The sequence below is a fragment of the Taudactylus pleione genome, unplaced genomic scaffold (genome assembly GCF_031769625.1).
Source record: "Taudactylus pleione unplaced genomic scaffold, aTauple2 ptg000041l, whole genome shotgun sequence".
Lineage (NCBI taxonomy): Eukaryota > Metazoa > Chordata > Amphibia > Anura > Myobatrachidae > Taudactylus > Taudactylus pleione.
This window is the reverse complement of record NW_028284443.1, coordinates 20,328,923-20,345,830: the sequence shown is the minus strand read 5'-3', so window position 1 is coordinate 20,345,830 and position 16,908 is coordinate 20,328,923. Positions and strand designations below refer to the sequence as shown.

Sequence of the window (16,908 nt, the reverse complement as noted above, 5' to 3'; positions counted from 1 at the left end):
GTAATTTTACTAGACTTACATTGCATGGAGACTTTAATTCTGTGGCACATCTTGGAATGGACAGAATAGGTAGAACCTTAGAGATGCACCTGTTTAGACAATTATCTCCCCAGGCCAGTACATGCATATTGGTCCAGTCTAGAGTTGGGCTATGAATTTTGAACCAAGGCAGACCTAGTACTAAATAACGAGTTCCACTGGGTAAAACCAAGAATTCTACAACATCCTGATGAAGAGCGCCAATGCGGAGAACAATAGGTACAGACTTGGAAGACATGATTCCAGCTTGAAGAATGTTCCCATCCACTCCAGACAAAATAAAATTTTGCTGAAGAGGTACCAGAGAAATTTGTAGTTCTTGAAAAATGGTTTCCGAAATAAAGTTCCTGGCTGCTCCAGAATCAATTAACGCTAAGAGATCTTTAGAATGAGAATCCACCAAGAGTGAGACCAGGAACAAAGGGTCTATTACATGAGAAGATTTAGACACAACCCTTAACTATACATCTCTACTAAAAGTTAAGGCCTCTCGTTTCCTGGCAACAGGGAGCAGGATTTCAGAAAATGACTGGGCCCAGCACAGTAGAGGCAGAGTTGATTGCGCATCCGACGGCTCCATTCAGATGGAGTCAACCAAGCCTTGTTGACCTGCATGGGCTCATCTAAATGGGAAGAAGATGGAGACCAAATGGAAGGTCGAACAGTGCAATGGCAGGTGCATGAACTTCACGTCCCCGACTAGCTTGTCTCTCCCAATGCGACAGGTCTATCTTGATGCATAAAGAAATGAGATTGTCCAAGGTCTCTGGTAGATCCCTAGAAGAATGTCTTTCATTCTTTCGGATAGACCGTACAAGAAAAACGCTCTGAGGACTGCATCATTTCACTGTACTTCGGCCGCGGTAGTTTGAAATTATACCACATATTGGCCTACAGAACAAGCACCCTGTCAAAGTTGTAAAAGATCAGAGGATGCAGAAATTGATCTGCCAGGTTCATTGAAAATTTGCTTGGAAGCTTTAATAAAATCATCATAATTGGATACCAAAGGATCCGTCCTCACCAAAAGGGGTGACACCCAATCAAGAGCAGCTCTGGTAAACAAAGAAATAATAAATGCAATCTTGGACCTCTGAGTGGGGAAGTTTTGTGGTAGGCATTCAAAATGTATTTCACACTGGTTAATAGATCCCCTACAATTTTTAGGGTTTCCATCAAAACAGTTGGGATGGACCAAATGGAGATGAGATTTTGGGAATGCTGGAAATACCAGAGGATTGGTAGATGAAACTTGTGGAGGAACCAAAGCAGAGAACAAGGACTGGATTGAGGCAAGTGGGTGGGAGACGCCCTGACGATGTTGTCCCATATGTTGCTGGGTAATCTCTTGGACCTCCAAGTGAGTTAGTAAATACTGAAGAAATCCCCCACCCTGAGACCTGGTTGCTACCACCTTTGTGCCTGTGCAAACTGTCAATCCCGGATGTTTAATGGCTTCAACTGCAGGAACTAAGACCGGAGGGCTAAGGGCAGTGGGGGAAAATAAATGAGAGGGCAATTAATATGTCCTCTCCAAACATCTCTCCCAGGTGTTGGCGAGACCTACCCCAAGGTGCAGAGTCTAGTCCACCTGAAGGTATTCACCAGTGACCTCTCAAAGTGTATATATGGATTTCGCTGTACCAAGTTAACAGGCCGCAGCCCCTGGCGCAGGTACCTAGAGAAAACAAAGAGATAGATATGGGAGGACTATATAAGCACTTGATATGAGATGCTGAATAGCAATGGTAGTCAGCACTTGATATGAGACGCTGAACAGCGATAGTAATCAGCACTTCATATGAGTTGCTGAATAGCAATGGTAGTCAGCACTTGATATGAGACGCTGAATATCGATGGTAATCAGCACTTGATATGAGATGCTGAATAGCGATGGTGTCAGGGTTCAGCCTAGGATCGGCCTCTCTCACCTCTTTGCCGGCTTCCCCTGACTTCCTTGCGGTCAGACGTCTGGTGCAGTGATGGATGTGGGGCTGAGTATTCTGCCTTAGGTGCTTTTTGCGAGCTTCCATGGTCGGCTGTGTGTACTGTGGATCGGAGTTCCCATCATGGGCGCCGCTATGACAGTTCCTCTCATGTGACAGTACTCCTAACCTATGGTAGCATGATTTCAGTCAGCTGATGCTGTGCTCCAGTAATCTGCTACCCCTGGGTATAAATCTGCCTCCAGAACTCCAGGAAGTTGCTGTTCAACTTCGTTATTCCAAGTGCCTGTGTTGCTCCCACTGTTGCTCTCTGCTAAATCCTTCAGCGTGTTGTTTTAGCCTGCTCACAGTTTCCCAGTTTCCTGTATTAGCTTCCATGCTAAACCTTACTCTGAGACTTTAGCTTTCTCACAGTACTTCAGTGTTTCATGTCCCTTCCCTGTGTGTCTTTGTATATGTGCTGTTAATTCTATTGCAGCTTTCCTGTGGCTATTACCCTGTATCACTGAAGTGTCAGATTACCTGCTGGTATTAATTAGCTCACAGCTGGACCCCCCAGCACATGTCTGTGTCAATCTGCTATATGTCTTGTCTGTGCAATCTGCACCTGAATATATGATTATTCCCAGTATTTTGCCTTTGCCCAGTACCAGCATTTCTAGCTCTCCCAGTATTTGGCCTTTGTCCAGTACCACATTTCTAGCATTCCCAATATATTCCTTGAGTCCACTCTTCTCTTGTATGTGCAATCCCCAGTATATGTTTGTGTTTTCCTGCATATTTAGCAAACTCCAGTACCTGCCTGTGTCCACATCTCCCTGAGCTGCTGAGCTAGTCAGCTCCTGGATTTCTTAGTGATTCTTAGTACATTCTCAGTAATCTCATGCAAGCCGGTGATCAGGATTTCTAATTATGTTCCAGTGTATCTCCAGTGTTCTAGCAATAACTTAATGTAATATAGTTTCCGGTCTTCTGCCATTCCCAGGTACCTGTCCAGAGGGCCACGACCTGCTCACTTGGTGCAGCGGAAAACCAAATCCCAATTGGAGGGGTCACTGGAGAAAACCACCAAGTGAGTTAGACTCCGCGCCTCTGGGCAGGTCTAGCCAAACCTGGGTTCGATCGCAAAAAGGAGACCTAGCCACAGTCACTCCGATAGTCACCTGAACCCCCCGGCTTACTGTCATCCACAGAGGATCACTTTCACCGGATTGTGACAGTTTGAACAGCCTAATATGCAAGCAGCCGGGTTCCAGATTGAAGCAGGTTTTCAGGATTTACTCTTTCGTGTGTCTGCACAGGAGACAGCTTTGCAATCCGTCAGACAGCAGCTGCAAGAACTCTGTAGTCAAATGATGGTTATTCATTCAGTTCTAGCTGCTTTGTCCCCAGACATACCACATGTTCCGCCAGTGAATTCTCCACAGTTTCGTTCCGAAGTTTCAATTACCCCTACAGATGAAAAATTTTCTGTGCAAGCTAGTGAACCTCTCAAGTATCCTCTGGTTCCCCAATTTCCTGATATTCATGACCCTGAACCTTTCAAGAGTTTCTACTGGGTTCTAGAACAACTACAAAATCTCCGTCCCAAAATTTTTCAAGTTATTTCCAAGCTTTCTAGTGCTACTCCTGACTTGACTAACAGCTTTTCCAAGCAAACTAAAGTAAAGCATCAAAGTTACCTGCGCCCTAAACTTACTGAGGTTGAACGTCAGCGACGCCGGGAACTGCATCTGTGTTTATATTGCGGTTATGACGATCATTTTCTTAAGGACTGTACTCTGCGCCCACTGAGAAGTGGTGACAAGTGTGTGACTCCTAATGTCTGCGTTTTCAGTTCTCCCCATCATCCATCAGTGATTCCCATTTCTTCAGTTACAGATAAGGAGAAAAAGAAAGTTCAAGTTTTCGATTGGGGCCCTGCTACAAGATGCTTCAACCCTCGTCTAAGAAATATTGGGAGGATATTTCAACCTTCTAAAGTCAGGGACACTACTCATTCCACTTCTACTGGTCACGGCCCGGATTCCATTTCCATCAGTCCCAGCCCGGATTCTGCCTGTTCCGGTTCCAGTCCGGATTCTGCTTTTCCCAATACAGGACTCCAGTCAGTAGCCCCAGGAGGGGTCTCAACTTCCTCACCCCAGCAGGGGGCCCCAAATCTCGCACCCCAGCAGGGGGTCCCAAGTCTCGCACCCCAGCAGGGGGTCTCAAGTCTCGCACCCCAGCAGGGGGTCTTAAGTCTCGCACCCCAAGAGGGGGTCTCAAGTTCCACACCCCAGAGGGGGGGCCTTCATTTCAAGTTTCATGCCCCAGGAGGGGGTTTCAAATCTCTCACCCCAGAAGGGGGTTACAAGTGTTGTACCGCAAGAGGGGGCTTTCATTTCAAGTTTCACGCCCCAGGGAGGGGTCTTTATTTCGAGTTTCATGCCCCAGGAGGGGGCCTTCATTTCGAGTTACACGCCTCAAGAGGAGGCCTTTGTTTCGAGTTTCACGCCCCAGGAGGAGGCCTTCATTTCGAGTGTTATGCCCCAGGAGCGGACCGTAATTTCAAGTGTTACTCCCCAAGAAAGGGTCTCAAGTTCCATACCTCAAGAGGGGGTTCTGAGCCACTCACCCCAGGAGGAAGTCTGTGTTCTTGCATCCCAAAAGGGGTTTCATATTGCGTACCCCGAAAGGAAAAGCCAAGTCAGCTTCCCCAGAAGGGGGTTTTAGGTCCCATACTCCAACAGGGAGTGTCAAGTTCTGTACTCCAGGAGGGGGCCTTGAGTCTCTCACCCCAAAAGAAGGTTTCAAATCTTGTTTCCCAGGATGGGGCCTCAAATGCTATCCCCCAGGAGGGTGTTTCTAGTGTTATACCCCAAGAAGGGATTTCAAGTGTCCTGTCCCAAGTGGAAATCCTCATTTCAAGTTCTTTACCCCAGGAGGGTGTTTCAAGCCTCTTACCCAGAGAGAGGGTTCCTAGTGTCCTTTCCCTAGAGGGGACTTCAAGTGTCTCACCCCAGGATGGGGTTCCCAGTGTAATACCCCAGGAGGGGATTTCCAGTGTTACGTTTCAAGAGAAAGTACTTGTTTCAAGTTCTTCACCCCAGGATGGGGTTCCCAGTGTTGTGCCCCAAGGGGGAATTTCAAGTGTTATTCTCCAAGATCGGACCTCAAGTGTCTCACCCCAGGATGGGGTTCCAAGTGTTATACCTCAAGATGGGATTCCCAGTGTTATACGCCAGGAGGGGATTTCAAGTGCCTCATCCCAAGATGGGATTCCCAGTGTTAAACCCCAGGAGGGGATTTCAAGTGCCTCATCCCAAGATGGGGTTCCCAGTGTTATACCCCAGGAGGGGAATTCAAGTGCCTCATCCCAAGATGGGGTTCCCAGTGTTATACCCCAGGAGGGGAATTCAAGTGCCTCATCCCAAGATGGGGTTCCCAGTGTTATACCCCAGGAGGGGAATTTGAGTGTCTTACCCCAGGACTGGTTCCCAGTGTAATGCCCCAAGATGGGGTTTGTGGTGTTATTCCCCTGGAGGGGACTTCAAGTGTCTCACTCCAGGATGGGGTTCCCAGTGTCATTCCCCAGGAGGGGATTTTGAGTAGAATACTGCAAAGAACAACTTCTGCTAATTTGTCCATCCCAGTTATAAATTCTTCTGTTCCTATGTTCAGGGGATCTTCACAAGCCTCACGCTCTTTTGAATCGGAGTCTAGCATTTTTGAACAGACTTCCCAGGAGATTGATAACCACTTGAAAAATTTGACTTTTGTGATCTCCCTGGGCTTCTGGGGAATAAAGGACTCAAGTCTCTAGTTGAGGCAGTTGGAGGTAGAGTTGTGGAAAATCTTAGTAAAGAAACCAATTACCTCATCGTGAGCCCCAATGGTGATAAATCTAAACGGAAAGTGGCAGAAAATCTTGGTGTCAAGGTCATCGACGAGGACCAATTGTTTGAATTAATGTATTCTTCGTCCAATGATGTAGTAGGTACTGACCATATAATCCCTGAGAATAACAATTTTTTAAATTCTGGTGCAGATAAAGAACATCAATTAATGCCAATTACATCTCCTGTTTATCAATCGATGGATCTCCAGTATAATTCCATGTCCACTCCTAACTGTGTTTTGTCCATTCCAGTATGCTCAACTAAAGTGTCTGAGGTATCTTCAATTCCAAAAGGGAAAAGCCCTAAATCAAAGACCAAAGAAATTTCATGCTCACAACCAGTTCTCCTACCTTCCTCTGTGGATAAAACCAGTTCTTCAACTAAAGACCTTATCTCTGAGCAAAATTTTTTGGGAACAGATAATTGCCTGAAGGACTTGTCTTTTGTGATCTCGGGAGTCTTAGAATCTGTTGAGAATAATGAAGCCAAATCTTTAATAGAAACTTATGGAGGCAAAGTTTTTGAGAAACTCAGCAGTAAAATCAATTATCTTATTTTGGGCTGTGATGGTGGGAGATCCAGGTGAGCAAAAGCAAAAGATTTGGGGGTCAAAGTCATTAATGAGGATACATTTTTTGAATTGGTGGACATTTATTTCAGCAAACAGTTACTTCTTGAACAAGCCTCCTTATGTAGTATTCCAGTACTTCCAATCTCTAAAAACAGATACGAAAGTTGGGAGGATATCTGAAAAGTAATTTTTTCTAGTTTGCTGGAACCCAGTTCTTATTGTGTCTTCAAGCAAGATTTTTTTTTGTTGTTGTTGATGTTTTCAAGTCGGATTTTTGAGTTTCCTGTGTTTTTCAAGTATATTTTTTGTGTCTTTCTGAGGAGTTCCAGTTGAGCCTTTATGGGTGTTCGGTGCCCACCATAAAAGGAGGGGGTACTGTCAGGGTTCAGCCTAGGATCGGCCTCTCTCACCTCCTTGCCGGCTTCCCCTGACTTCCTTGCGGTCAGATGTCTGGTGCAGTGATGGATGTGGGGCTGAGTATTCTGCCGTAGGTGCTTTTTGCGAGCTTCCATGGTTGGCTGTGTGTGCTGTGGATCGGAGTTCCCATCATGGGCGCCGCTATGACAGTTCCTCTCATGTGACAGTACTCCTAACCTATGGTAGCATGATTTCAGTCAGCTGATGCTGTGCTCCAGTAATCTGCTACCCCTGGGTATAAATCTGCCTCCAGAACTCCAGGAAGTTGCTGTTCAACTTCGTTATTCCAAGTACCTGTGTTACTCCCACTGTTGCTCTCTGCTAAATCCTTCAGCGTGTTGTTTCAGCCTGCTCACAGTTTCCCAGTTTCCTGTATTAGCTTCCATGCTAAACCTTACTCTGAGACTTTAGCTTTCTCACAGTACTTCAGTGTTTCATGTCCCTTCCCTGTGTGTCTTTGTATATGTGCTGTTAATTCTATTGCAGCTTTCCTGTGGCTATTACCCTGTATCACTGAAGTGTCAGATTACCTGCTGGTATTAATTAGCTCACAGCTGGACCCCCCAGCACATGTCTGTGTCAATCTGCTATATGTCTTGTCTGTGCAATCTGCACCTGAATATATGATTATTCCCAGTATTTTGCCTTTGCCCAGTACCAGCATTTCTAGCTCTCCCAGTATTTGGCCTTTGTCCAGTACCACATTTCTAGCATTCCCAATATATTCCTTGAGTCCACTCTACTCTTGTATGTGCAATCCCCAGTATATGTTTTCCTGCATATTTAGCAAACTCCAGTACCTGCCTGTGTCCACATCTCCCTGAGCTGCTGAGCTAGTCAGCTCCTGGATTTCTTAGTGATTCTTAGTACATTCTCAGTAATCTCATGCAAGCCGGTGATCAGGATTTCTAATTATGTTCCAGTGTATCTCCAGTGTTCTAGCAATAACTTAATGTAATATAGTTTCCGGTCTTCTGCCATTCCCAGGTACCTGTCCAGAGGGCCACGACCTGCTCACTTGGTGCAGCGGAAAACCAAATCCCAATTGGAGGGGTCACTGGAGAAAACCACCAAGTGAGTTAGACTCCGCGCCTCTGGGCAGGTCTAGCCAAACCTGGGTTCGACCGCAAAAAGGAGACCTAGCCACAGTCACTCCGATAGTCACCTGAACCCCCGGCTTACTGTCCTCCACAGAGGATCACTTTCACCGGATTGTGACAGTTTGAACAGCCTAATATGCAAGCAGCCGGGTTCCAGATTGAAGCAGGTTTTCAGGATTTACTCTTTCGTGTGTCTGCACAGGAGACAGCTTTGCAATCCGTCAGACAGCAGCTGCAAGAACTCTGTAGTCAAATGATGGTTATTCATTCAGTTCTAGCTGCTTTGTCCCCAGACACACCACATGTTCCGCCAGTGAATTCTCCACAGTTTCGTTCCGAAGTTTCAATTACCCCTACAGATGAAAAATTATCTGTGCAAGCTAGTGAACCTCTCAAGTATCCTCTGGTTCCCCAATTTCCTGATATTTGTGACCCTGAACCTTTCAAGAGTTTCTACTGGGTTCTAGAACAACTACAAAATCTCCGTCCCAAAATTTTTCAAGTTATTTCCAAGCTTTCTAGTGCTACTCCTGACTTGACTAACAGCTTTTCCAAGCAAACTAAAGTAAAGCATCAAAGTTACCTGCGCCCTAAACTTACTGAGGTTGAACGTCAGCGACGCCGGGAACTGCATCTGTGTTTATATTGCGGTTATGACGATCATTTTCTTAAGGACTGTACTCTGCGCCCACTGAGAAGTGGTGACAAGTGTGTGACTCCTAATGTCTGCGTTTTCAGTTCTCCCCATCATCCATCAGTGATTCCCATTTCTTCAGTTACAGATAAGGAGAAAAAGAAAGTTCAAGTTTTCGATTGGGGCCCTGCTACAAGATGCTTCAACCCTCGTCTAAGAAATATTGGGAGGATATTTCAACCTTCTAAAGTCAGGGACACTACTCATTCCACTTCTACTGGTCACGGCCCGGATTCCATTTCCATCAGTCCCAGCCCGGATTCTGCTTGTTCCGGTTCCAGTCCGGATTCTGCTTTTCCCAATACAGGACTCCAGTCAGTAGCCCCAGGAGGGGTCTCAACTTCCTCACCCCAGCAGGGGGCCCCAAATCTCGCACCCCAGCAGGGGGTCCCAAGTCTCGCACCCCAGCAGGGGGTCTCAAGTCTCGCACCCCAGCAGGGGGTCTTAAGTCTCGCACCCCAAGAGGGGGTCTCAAGTTCCACACCCCAGAGGGGGGGCCTTCATTTCAAGTTTCATGCCCCAGGAGGGGGTTTCAAATCTCTCACCCCAGAAGGGGGTTACAAGTGTTGTACCGCAAGAGGGGGCTTTCATTTCAAGTTTCACGCCCCAGGGAGGGGTCTTTATTTCGAGTTTCATGCCCCAGGAGGGGGCCTTCATTTCGAGTTACACGCCTCAAGAGGAGGCCTTTGTTTCGAGTTTCATGCCCCAGGAGGAGGCCTTCATTTCGAGTGTTATGCCCCAGGAGCGGACCGTAATTTCAAGTGTTACTCCCCAAGAAAGGGTCTCAAGTTCCATACCTCAAGAGGGGGTTCTGAGCCACTCACCCCAGGAGGAAGTCTGTGTTCTTGCATCCCAAAAGGGGGTTTCATATTGCGTACCCCGAAAGGAAAAGCCAAGTCAGCTTCCCCAGAAGGGGGTTTTAGGTCCCATACTCCAACAGGGAGTGTCAAGTTCTGTACTCCAGGAGGGGGCCTTGAGTCTCTCACCCCAAAAGAAGGTTTCAAATCTTGTTTCCAGGGAAGGGGCCTCAAATGCTATCCCCCAGGAGGGTGTTTCTAGTGTTATACCCCAAGAAGGGATTTCAAGTGTCCCGTCCCAAGTGGAAATCCTCATTTCAAGTTCTTTACCCCAGGAGGGGGTTTCAAGCCTCTTACCCAGAGAGAGGGTTCCTAGTGTCCTTTCCCTAGAGGGGACTTCAAGTGTCTCACCCCAGGATGGGGTTCCCAGTGTAATACCCCAGGAGGGGATTTCCAGTGTTACGTTTCAAGAGAAAGTACTTGTTTCAAGTTCTTCACCCCAGGATGGGATTCCCAGTGTTGTGCCCCAAGGGGGAATTTCAAGTGTTATTCTCCAAGATCGGACCTCAAGTGTCTCACCCCAGGATGGGGTTCCAAGTGTTATACCTCAAGATGGGATTCCCAGTGTTATACGCCAGGAGGGGATTTCAAGTGCCTCATCCCAAGATGGGATTCCCAGTGTTAAACCCCAGGAGGGGATTTCAAGTGCCTCATCCCAAGATGGGGTTCCCAGTGTTCCCCAGGGTTCCCCAGGAGGGGATTTCCAGTGTTACGTTTCAAGAGAAAGTACTTGTTTCAAGTTCTTCACCCCAGGATGGGGTTCCCAGTGTTGTGCCCCAAGGGGGAATTTCAAGTGTTATTCTCCAAGATCGGACCTCAAGTGTCTCACCCCAGGATGGGGTTCCAAGTGTTATACCTCAAGATGGGATTCCCAGTGTTATACGCCAGGAGGGGATTTCAAGTGCCTCATCCCAAGATGGGATTCCCAGTGTTAAACCCCAGGAGGGGATTTCAAGTGCCTCATCCCAAGATGGGGTTCCCAGTGTTATACCCCAGGAGGGGAATTCAAGTGCCTCATCCCAAGATGGGGTTCCCAGTGTTATACCCCAGGAGGGGAATTCAAGTGCCTCATCCCAAGATGGGGTTCCCAGTGTTATACCCCAGGAGGGGAATTTGAGTGTCTTACCCCAGGACTGGTTCCCAGTGTAATGCCCCAAGATGGGGTTCGTGGTGTTATTCCCCTGGAGGGGACTTCAAGTGTCTCACTCCAGGATGGGGTTCCCAGTGTCATTCCCCAGGAGGGGATTTTGAGTAGAATACTGCAAAGAACAACTTCTTCCATCCCAGTTATAAATTCTTCTGTTCCTATGTTCAGGGGATCTTCACAAGCCTCACGCTCTTTTGAATCGGAGTCTAGCGTTTTTGAACAGATTTCCCAGGAGATTGATAACCACTTGAAAAATTTGACTTTTGTGATCTCAGAGGTCCCTGGGCTTCTGGGGAATAAAGGACTCAAGTCTCTAGTTGAGGCAGTTGGAGGTAGAGTTGTGGAAAATCTTAGTAAAGAAACCAATTACCTCATCGTGAGCCCCAATGGTGATAAATCTAAATGGAAAGTGGCAGAAAATCTTGGTGTCAAGGTCATCGACGAGGACCAATTGTTTGAATTAATGTATTCTTCGTCCAATGATGTAGTAGGTACTGACCATATAATCCCTGAGAATAACAATTTTTTAAATTCTGGTGCAGATAAAGAACATCAATTAATGCCAATTACATCTCCTGTTTATCAATCGATGGATCTCCAGTATAATTCCATGTCCACTCCTAACTGTGTTTTGTCCATTCCAGTATGCTCAACTAAAGTGTCTGAGGTATCTTCAATTCCAAAAGGGAAAAGCCCTAAATCAAAGACCAAAGAAATTTCATGCTCACAACCAGTTCTCCTACCTTCCTCTGTGGATAAAACCAGTTCTTCAACTAAAGACCTTATCTCTGAGCAAAATTTTTTGGGAACAGATAATTGCCTGAAGGACTTGTCTTTTGTGATCTCGGGAGTCTTAGAATCTGTTGAGAATAATGAAGCCAAATCTTTAATAGAAACTTATGGAGGCAAAGTTTTTGAGAAACTCAGCAGTAAAATCAATTATCTTATTTTGGGCTGTGATGGTGGGAGATCCAGGTGAGCAAAAGCAAAAGATTTGGGGGTCAAAGTCATTAATGAGGATACATTTTTTGAATTGGTGGACATTTATTTCAGCAAACAGTTACTTCTTGAACAAGCCTCCTTATGTAGTATTCCAGTACTTCCAATCTCTAAAAACAGATACGAAAGTTGGGAGGATATCTGAAAAGTTATTTTTTCTAGTTTGCTGGAACCCAGTTCTTATTGTGTCTTCAAGCAAGATTTTTTTTTGTTGTTGTTGATGTTTTCAAGTCGGATTTTTGAGTTTCCTGTGTTTTTCAAGTATATTTTTTGTGTCTTTCTGAGGAGTTCCAGTTGAGCCTTTATGGGTGTTCGGTGCCCACCATAAAAGGAGGGGGTACTGTCAGGGTTCAGCCTAGGATCGGCCTCTCTCACCTCCTTGCCGGCTTCCCCTGACTTCCTTGCGGTCAGATGTCTGGTGCAGTGATGGATGTGGGGCTGAGTATTCTGCCGTAGGTGCTTTTTGCGAGCTTCCATGGTTGGCTGTGTGTGCTGTGGATCGGAGTTCCCATCATGGGCGCCGCTATGACAGTTCCTCTCATGTGACAGTACTCCTAACCTATGGTAGCATGATTTCAGTCAGCTGATGCTGTGCTCCAGTAATCTGCTACCCCTGGGTATAAATCTGCCTCCAGAACTCCAGGAAGTTGCTGTTCAACTTCGTTATTCCAAGTACCTGTGTTACTCCCACTGTTGCTCTCTGCTAAATCCTTCAGCGTGTTGTTTCAGCCTGCTCACAGTTTCCCAGTTTCCTGTATTAGCTTCCATGCTAAACCTTACTCTGAGACTTTAGCTTTCTCACAGTACTTCAGTGTTTCATGTCCCTTCCCTGTGTGTCTTTGTATATGTGCTGTTAATTCTATTGCAGCTTTCCTGTGGCTATTACCCTGTATCACTGAAGTGTCAGATTACCTGCTGGTATTAATTAGCTCACAGCTGGACCCCCCAGCACATGTCTGTGTCAATCTGCTATATGTCTTGTCTGTGCAATCTGCACCTGAATATATGATTATTCCCAGTATTTTGCCTTTGCCCAGTACCAGCATTTCTAGCTCTCCCAGTATTTGGCCTTTGTCCAGTACCACATTTCTAGCATTCCCAATATATTCCTTGAGTCCACTCTACTCTTGTATGTGCAATCCCCAGTATATGTTTTCCTGCATATTTAGCAAACTCCAGTACCTGCCTGTGTCCACATCTCCCTGAGCTGCTGAGCTAGTCAGCTCCTGGATTTCTTAGTGATTCTTAGTACACTCTCAGTATTCTCATGCAAGCCAGTGATCAGGATTTCTAATTATGTTCCAGTGTATCTCCAGTGTTCTAGCAATAACTTAACGTAATATAGTTTCCGGTCTTCTGCCATTCCCAGGTACCTGTCCAGAGGGCCGCGACCTGCTCACTTGGTGCAGCAGAAAACCAAATCCCAATTGGAGGTGTCACTGGAGAAAACCACCAAGTGAGTTAGACTCCGCGCCTCTGGGCAGGTCTAGCCAAACCTCGGTTCGGCCGCAAATAGGAGACCTAGCCACAGTCACTCCGATAGTCACCTGAACCCCCCGGCTTACCATCCTCCACAGAGGATCACTTTCTCCGGATTGTGACAGATGGTAGTCAGCACTTGATATGAGATGCTGAATAGCGATAGTAATCAGCATTTCATATGAGATGCTGAATAGCAATGGTAATCAGCACTTGATATGAGAAGGTGAATAACATTAGAAACAGCTCCAGTGAATCAGTTGCAGAACAACAGAGTAACAGGGAATCCAGACGCTGGCTGAGAAAGAACACAAGGGTTAGCAACTTGATGGAGAACACTGGAGGATAACACGCAGTCTCAGCAAATGATCACTGGAGAAGCAAAGTTGCACAGGCAACTTCCTGTTCCAAAGCCTAAGCTTAAATACCCTTAGGTAGCTGGTCATTCGCTGAAATAAGCAGCTGACCGACTTCAGGCTACCGGTGGGGGATACTAGTCACATGACTCGAACCAACATGGCGGCGCCTACGTCCACGCTAAGGGAACCAAGATGAGCATATGAGGATTCTAGCAGACAATGGGGAGAATACTCAGCAGTAACCGCTCCTAGGCCTGCCATCCACATGCCTCGGAGCACAAAGATGACGGCGTAGGGGTGAGTAGCAGACGATCCCAGGCCGCATCCTAACATAATGCTTATATTACTCTCCAAATTAATCCAAAATAACCTGAAACTACATTTTTTTTTTAGACATATATATATATTATTTAAAAAAATTACCAGTGGGGGAAAAGTAACCTTGAGTCTCCATAAAACTAATTAAACCTTTATTTAGCTGTATTACTGGGGTAAAGCAAAGCAAACATGATATTATGGCCCTCTCCACTCTCTCTAATTCCCCAACATCTCGCTACAATTTGAAACTTTCATAAATGTTAACGTTTGTTCTTCTTTACAATACACATATTAAGCTGCATAAATATAGAGACAAATTGCTTAATTGATCTTATGCAATACAGTGCCAGCTATTTTTAAGCTTAAAAAACAGCATTGCTTTTAACAAGAGTTTTCATTATTTTTTGCTGCAATAAATTGTTAGTTAACTGTGTGACATTGTAGTAAGGAGAAATATAAGTCTACTGTACTTTATTGGTTAAATGTCCTCATAATTTTATTGAAACTAGCTGGAAACTTGCACTTTTATTAAAGTACTATACTTGTATTGCACAGCTGTTGTACTACTGCATCTGTCTATACATAGTGGCTCTTTGTTCGGGGTAATCTTGAGAACCACTGGATGGATTTTGATGCAGTTTTCATTATTCTATAGAGCATTTGTCGAGGAAGGTTCAGGTGTATGAAGCATTAATGTACTGTATGACAAAAGGGCATTGACAAGTTTAGCGAAGCAAGTCTATGAAAAAATGGATGCCCAAACGCTTTCTTGGCTTATGCTGCCATTACTTATTACGGGACTTTATTTTATACCATGTAGAGATTGATACATACAGCATTATCCTATTTCTCCAGAAAAATTGATGTACATATATGTCCTCTTGCATCTTTGCTACATACACGGAAAATCATGCCACGCATTGGGCAAGGCATGTGCATTGCGTTTGCACCCGTGACTCCATAGGATTGCATGGTGTGATCGCAGGACACGCCATACCATATGCTGTGGCGGGTAATCGCATGGCGTGATGCATGTGCACATTTCTAACGTGATCGGCAAGGATGTAAAAGAACACATCTGTAAGCCCTGATTGCTTATACAAAATTTAATTGTTTCCCTTTTTTTACCGTTCCTATTTCATTTATGTGAAAAGTGATTCTTTAATTTCAGATGAGTCCAATTTTCAGTAAGGGGTATATTTACTAAAGTGCAGGTTTTTAAAAGTGGAGATGTTGCCCATAGCAACCAACCAGATTCTAGCTATTGTCTTCTAGAAGGTGTTAGATAATTGTTAAGAAGAATCTGCTTTGGCATGACAATAAAGCACAGGGACAGACAATTAATGTGGCTGGAGTTGACCTTAGTGGAGACTGTATTTCTCATGGACAACTTTATGTGGTCCTTTTGCGTGTCACATCAAAACTAACTCTATTCATGTTGAAGTCAGGAGGAAAAATTGCTAATGTCATCTACAAAGCATTCTTATAGGACCTTGGTTGAAAAAGACTATTGCCGTAAATTCAAAATGACTCTGATTGCAAAGCCGGGGCGGGTCGCTAGTGTATTTATAGTATAATAGATGCCTAGTCACCATTACAAAGTCAGTTTCTTGGTCATTGGGCTGTTCACTATAGAAAAAAAAGCATATCAGTTAACACATCCTATTTTGTTGCAGTGTGACGGCACAGTTACTAATTTACAAGATATACTTTTTAGCTATTGGTTTCAATGTAACTCAAATTTAATTTGAAACATTGCTAATATCCATTTATTTCAGACACCTCAGGCTCACAATTTAACAGGATAACTAAGAATAAATCCAAATAGTTATTCTACTTTATTTGCCAGCAAAAATGTTTTGTGTATGGTGCTTTTTTTAAGATAAGAGCGAACTTTAGAAAGCATAGAATCCAGCTTTTTCTTTTAAAATGGTGGCAGTCCTAAAGTATCTTATCTTTAATTCTCTAGTAAGTAATGTAATTAATTGATAGCGATAAACCTATATGTTTTGTCAGGCATTCCTTCCTTTATTAACAAACTTTAATATATAAAAATGACAGTTAAGATAACTTCTGTTATTTATTTACTTCTGTTTCCTACAGACACCTCTTGCTGCATTAGCGTTTTAGATGGATGGATTGCACAACCGATTGTGTGCGGCTCTGCAATTCTATCCATTTCTGAATCAAGCCCCCTGTGTGTAGGTCTGTGTTAAGGTGGGTACACACCTGCCAGATATACTGTATCTGCAGATGATGGTTGTTCATACACACTAAATGGCCATCATCTGCTTGTGCCCTCGGGTCCCGTCCCCTCCTCGCGGCTGCCGCTGTGTGTGTATGGGCGGTCTCCAGACCGCCCATACACACTTGCCGATGGACAGATATGTCTGCAGACATATCTGTCCATCGGCTGCGCATCACAGCCAATGCGATATGTCGGTGAACGGCGATGTTCACTGGCATATCGCTGGTATACACTGGCTGATGGGCAGCAGATATAATGGCCGATCAAATGTTCGGCCTATCTTTCAGTGTGTACCCAGCATTAGGAAAAGGGGGGTTATGGCAATACTTAGAAAATGCACCTTGGGGTTTAAATAATACCCTGCGAGATGCAGGCTCTGGCACTATTACAGTTAGTCTGCCCATATTTTTAAAGCACCAATAATTTAAAAGACAAAACCAGGTGTACTCTATTTTCACACTACATTTTAAACTTGGACTATTTCATTAGATTCCACCAAATATCTTACAGCACAAAATAGTATTTTGTGTCCAAATTTATCACCCAGTAGCTAGTTCTACAAACAGATATCTTTATGCTGTAAGTCCCTAGCTTACAAAACATTTTAAATTCTTTTGTGTACTGATGTAATAAAATATTAAAGTAATTAAAATAATTGAGCTGAAACTTTTGTGTCAGATAGTAATATGACACATGCACCATGACTGTACTACATTGCACAATAACTCCTAACAGATATTAATGGAAAAAAAAAACCGAGAAGAACAAAGGAAACACAAAACAGGAATTAAAATGAAACATCTGCTATTGATTCATGAAAAGCCATTGACCACTTCTCTGTTTTATACACTAT

The 16,908-nt window shown here is 44.6% G+C and overlaps 1 pseudogene; it reads left to right on the top strand.

Annotated features, from left to right (window-relative positions):
• The first annotated feature begins 652 nt into the window (after positions 1-652).
• Positions 653-16,908, top strand: part of LOC148538020 (uncharacterized) — a 28,381-nt pseudogene continuing 12,125 nt past the window's right edge.